Source organism: Thalassophryne amazonica, chromosome 16 (genome assembly GCF_902500255.1).
Source record: "Thalassophryne amazonica chromosome 16, fThaAma1.1, whole genome shotgun sequence".
Lineage (NCBI taxonomy): Eukaryota > Metazoa > Chordata > Actinopteri > Batrachoidiformes > Batrachoididae > Thalassophryne > Thalassophryne amazonica.
In genome coordinates, this window is record NC_047118.1 from 13,908,838 (window position 1) to 13,914,837 (window position 6,000).

The window sequence follows — 6,000 nt, forward strand, 5'->3', positions numbered from 1 at the left end:
TAAGGAAGGAGAAAAGGACTTGTACCGATTGGCCAGACAAAGGGACAGAGCTGGAAAGGATGTGCAGCAGGTTAGGGTGGTAAAAGATGCACATGGTAATGTGCTGACAAGTGAGGAGTGTGTGCTGAGAAGGTGGAGGGAATATTTTGAAGAGTTGATGAATAAAGAAAATGAGCGAGAGAAAAGGCTGGATTATGTGGTGGGAGTAAATCAGGAAGTAAGAGATTAGCAAGGACGAAGTGAGTTTTTCCATCGAGTGATTATCTGAGAAATTGTGGATGTGCCTGGATATGCCAGAACATGTCCAGTGAGGCTTCACGGCTTCAACCACCGACAGCTGTCTGAATGCCATCTCAAAGCCGTCATGTGAGACCAAAACGGAGGTTTTGTCTCGCTCCAGTAGCGAATCCATCGTGACGCGCGAAGCCTCCGCTCGGCTTTCCATGACAAAATCTCTTGTTAAAAGTGAAGTCTGCCGGAAAATGGTTGATGTCCAGCTCTTGTGATAACCAGAGAAATGGCACACGATGGTCACAGATCCAGACAGCCATCCGTTTAGAAATGAAATGGTTGTTCAGCCTGTCGATGGAATTCTGATGGAAAAAAAGCCCAAATCATTCCGCCATTTCCTGACAATGAAAATCCAATGAGGGGGCTGGACCACTCCTCACTCAAAGCCTGCTCACAGGCGAATAACGCAACTGACAGGCGTGGAAAAACTCACGCATGCACACGAAGGTTCAAGCTTGTCTGACGCAATCACACATGATTCAAATCTATATGGTTTTTGAAAAACATAATAAGGTTGGATACTTTTCTAATAGACCTCGTACGTATATATATATATATATATATATATATATATATATATATATATATATATATGTGTGTGTGTGTGTGTGTGTGTTCCAAAGACTTTTATTTAAAAAAATATTACGAAGGAACACCTCATGAACACCTTGTCAACCAAAAGACAAGTAAAAACAGGAAAAAATGCATTAAAACTGTACTGTAAAAAATGTGACAAATGTTTACTAAAAAAAGGCAACAGTGACACATAATATAAATGAACAGATTTTAAGTTCTACAATTTTGTTTAAAAAGTATTTAATACATTAACTAAACCTAAACAAAAAAAAATTAAGTGCATGTTAAAAAAAGCAACAGTTGAAATGTGTTTGATTTAGCAATAGCACACCAAATGATGAGTTATATTGCCAAAAAATAACTTCAGTTTAGCTAACGTGTTCTCACTGGACCACTCTTTGGGCGAAACTAATTTCCAGAAAGTTATCAACAAATAACTAACTTGAAGCCTACATTCCATTTTCTTTAAGTCAGTGTTTCTTTCAAAAACCCACAGCCAAGTGTACACTGCGTACAGCGGAGAGAAAAAAAAGAAGCAGCACTTAAACACTAAGCTATTTTCAATGAACCGTCTTTTGACCAGAAAGTTATGTGTTGCTCTCAAAATCCACAGGTTTTGAATTTGAGCACAGCAAGCAATGAGCAGAAGCAGCAGGATGAGTGGAGTCTTCACACGACATGGTTGCTAGGTAGAATTTAAAATGGGCCCCTCCCCTCCCTTACAGAAACTTGAGACAAAAAGTTAACTCTGCTTAACATGATCATTGCACTGAAAATTTCAGTTGAATAGTGCAATCAACTAATTTAGTTTAGTAATGAGAATGCTTTTTTACAAAACACGAAAGAATAATTAATAACTCAGAAATTTAAGTTAAAACAAAATCTGGGTTAAAAGTGTATGTTGAAAATTCTAATATAATAATAATAATAATAATAATAATATACACTGGGAAAAGAGAATAGTCAAACCAACTTAAATGAATTGTTTCAACTGCAACATCTAAATAAATTAAGTTGTTTGAACTTACGTTTATAAGTTAGATCAACTCTAACTTACAAACTTAAGTTCAAACAACTTAATTCATTTAGATGTTACCAATTGAAACAACTTTTTAAGTTGGAACTTTTTTCAGTGTATATATGTATATACGTGTGTGTGTGTGTGTGTGTGTGTGTGTGTGTGTGTGTGTGTGTGTGTGTGTGTGTGTGTGTGTGTGTGTGTGTGTGTGTGTGTGTGTGTGTGTGTGTGTGTGTGTGTGTGTGTGTGTGTGTGTGTGTGTGTGGAGAGAGAGAGGCAATATAGAGAGATTAATGTGAATAGCATCAGCGGAGGTGCCTGAATGAAGTCAGAAGATTCTGTAATTACATGATAGGCACACTGTATGAAATGAAGATTTCAGTTGTTTTAAATATTTTGATTATTTCAGGAGTTCATTTGCTCAGTCAGATCAATGACACTCTAATCCCAAATCTGAAAGAAAATAAAAACACTATCTAGATTAAAGAATTCTCTCAAATGAAGCATTTCTCCAATTAAACAATTTAAAATCAGTGTTTATATATTTCTTTAATAATGATGTTTTTGTTGATTTTTTAGCCAAAGTCTTCTACATCCTTCTTTTCAGTGCAGCCGCAATTTGTCCTGCCTTCTACTGAATTGTTTGTGGTTACAAAATACATTGCTTACACAGTCTTGATCACAGAATTGTTCGAGCAGACTAAAAATGTGGGATGCTACCATTCAAACTGTGCACAATATAGAACCCTATAGCAAACTGTCTTGTGTGCTGCAGTTTTCATTTTGAAAAGCTTGGTCACATTTCCAAAACCCTTGTTCCCTGAGGATATCTGTCTCTCTCAAACAGCAATTTATTGAACAGGGCAGCCTCGTCTTTTCCACTCCTCGCTGTCATGAGAAGCTGTAATTCTCTTTCGGTATCCTCAGCATCTCTCTCTCTCTCTCTCTCTCTCTCTCTCTCTCTCTCTCTCTCGCTCTCTCTCTCTCTCTCTGTCTCTGTCTCTGTCTCTCGCTCTCTCTCTCCTCCACAAAGAGCCACGCTAAAACAACATGCATACAAAACAGCTGACTCAATCATCCAGCTGCATAATCAAGATAAGGGAGACAGGGACAGGAAATGTGAAGACCAGTGGAAGAGACGGCTTAAGCAACAGCAGCAGAAGTAGGATGTTTTGCAACACGAATTAAGATGTGATTTACAATTATTGCAAAGGATGAGCTGGAAGAGATCATATAGGAAATGACTCGAAAGACGATCATTATTTGAAAGCTCATCTATGAAGCTTTTTGCCACTAGGAGAGCAACACATTATTTCACTAGAACAGCAATGATGCAGCATTCCTTTGCTTAAAGCCTGGCAGCTGGGTAGAAAGCCAGTGATTTTTTTTTCTTTTTTTTCCATCTCTGAAGGCTTCTCATGCTGTTGGCTGGAGTGGAAATGCAGGTGCAGGTTAGATTAAACGTTTTGCATTGTTTGAACATTTTTGAAAGCCTGGTGCTCTTAAGCCCCCACACCTCCAACACACCCACGCTGAACGCAGAACTTAACATTTCCCAAACACAAAAATCCTCAGATCTGAGTGGCACTTGAATGCATCCTATAAGCAATGCATTTGTCTTTTAAACTTTAAGAAACGTTATATATATGTGTGTGATTAACAGATTATAATGTGACTGGCTAATTGCTTTAAAAAAATAAGAGTTGGATCTGATTTTCAGGAAATCAAACGTGCATCTCAGTAGAAGTTGCATTTGAATTTCAGCACCACGGACAGCACCCCCGGTCCGTCAGTTCTTTTGGGTGGGAACTGTTCGTGGTGCTGAACCTGCTGTGGCTTTACACGTGCAGAGCAGCAGTGACTATATTTTACCGGATAAAATGCATTTCTTTGGCTTAGCGAACAATCAGACAAAAAAAAAAAAAAAAAAAAAAAAAAAAAAAGAAAAGCAGAAGGAAACTTCAGAAAACCCGAGAGGAAAGTGCGCTCGCGCTGCACGTCAGCTTCCAAAGCTCTCAAAGGAAACATTTTACCCTCATCACAACTTCAGATCGCACTTATTTCCAACAACCACACACCACCGCTAGTTTGCAGCCACCTGCAGAAGATATATATATATATATATATATATATATATATATATATATATATATATATATATATATATATATATATATATATATATATATATATATATATATATATATATATATATATATATATATATATATATATATATATGTGTGTGTGTGTGTATATATATATATGTGTGTGTGTGTGTGTGTGTGTGTGTGTGTGTGTGTGTGTGTGTGTGTGTGTGTGTGTGTGTGCATTTTTTTTTTTAACTCCAAAGAATCAAACGCCGGGAGAGGAAAAAAGAAAACAGCTTACCTGCTTGGAGAACGCGCAGCGACTTCCAGACACGAAGCTAGCCTCTTCACCACGAACACAAACACGTTTTCATGTGCACATGAGATATTTATGCTTCGGAAAGAAACGGGAGGGGGGAAAAAATCCTGGTGTTTCGTTTTCGGTGACTGTGGCGCAGTCTCACGGATCCATTGCGCGGCGATCGCTTGAATTCTGCGCTCCTCTCACGCCGGACTCCTGCTTCGGCTTCTTCTCTTCTTTTTTTTCTCTCTCTCTTACAGCTGACACGGGTTGGAGTTTAACCACAATCAGAGGAGGCGGGTTGGTATAGCTGTAAAACTGACTCAGTTACTGCGCGAATAACTGCGGCAGGAGCGCATGTTGATCCTCCCAGTGTGACCGAGGGAAAGTTTAAATCTCTTAATAAGATTGTTGATCGCAGCAGGGCTATAAATGGTGGCGGCTCCGCACGGCTGGCTGCTGCTGTGTCATCTCCTCCAGCTCACAGCCCGAAAACAGTTTAAAGTGTCAGGCGGTATAGACAAGCTGAGCAAACTTCTCCTCTCGTCTTCTGAGGCTGCGATGATTTTGATTTCACTTTCACAGCTGGTTTGAGGGGAACTTTAAATTTGTTCTTAAGAAGATATTTTCTCACACCGACCAGCAGGGGGCCCTGAATAATACGAGAAATTATTCTTGTGTTCATATGACACATTTCGGTGCCTATGGGTCACAAGGTCAGGTCTATAAGGTCTATATTTTTTTACATTCATGATGGGTATTTGCATGCATAGTCCTTTCGTTTTCAGAGCCCATAAGTAGTTGGACAAACCAAATATAAGGATTATTGTTCATCTGTGTGCTGGATCCTGTCACATCTTAGAAGGTAAGCAGGTAGGTCCTGATCAGTACTTGAATGGGAGACCCCTTGGGGACACCATGAGCTGTGTGTGTTTCTCCAGGTCAAATTGGAGTGACAGGGAGGAAAATAAGTATTTGAACATTTGCAAGTTCTCCCACTTAGAATTCATGGAGTGGTCTGAAATTTTCATCTTAGGTCCATGTCCACTGTGAGAGACATAAATTATTTAAAAAAATCATACATTATGAGTTCTAGATTTTTTTTTTTTTTTAAAGATTATTTGTATGTTACTGCTGCAAATAAGTATTTGAACACCTACCAACCAGCAAGAATTCTGGCTCACACAGACCTGTTAATTTTTCTATAAGAAGCCCTCTTATTCTGCACTCTTTACCTGTATTAGTTCGCAATGCTTCCATCTGGTCATACATTGATGTCTAAGAAATGTAAGACCAATAGGTATAAGAACTCCTTTGTTCCTATTGTTATTAGATTTTTAAATACTATCACGAGTGGTTTTTAACTAGGTTTTCTTATTATTGAGTTATTATGTTTACTGTGTGGTGAGTTTTCATGGTGAGTTTTTATGCTATATTTTAGATCATGTTATGTCTATGTATGTCCGAATGTGTTCTACTGCTGGCTGCACAACAAATTGTCCCTGGATGGCTAATAAAGTCTACTCGATACTTGATACTTGATATTAATTGCACCTGTTTGAACTTGTTACCTGTATAAAAGACACCTGTTCACACACTCAATCAATCACACTCCAACCTGTCCACCATAGCCAAGACCAAAGAGCTGTCTAAGGACACCAGGGAAAACTGTAGATCTGCACAAGTCTGGGATGGACTACAGGACAACAGGCAAGCAGCTTGGT

General features: G+C 38.6%; 1 protein-coding gene across 1 annotated transcript in view; it reads right to left on the reverse strand.

Moving 5' to 3' along the window:
- elfn1a (extracellular leucine-rich repeat and fibronectin type III domain containing 1a) overlaps nucleotides 1-4,839 on the reverse strand; it is a 229,527-nt gene extending 224,688 nt beyond the window's left edge. Inside the window, exon 1 of the mRNA XM_034190056.1 lies at nucleotides 4,277-4,839. The gene's annotated coding sequence lies outside the window, so the exon portion shown is untranslated. The remainder of the gene's footprint in view (nucleotides 1-4,276) is intronic.
- Between the last annotated feature and the right edge of the window lie 1,161 nt (nucleotides 4,840-6,000).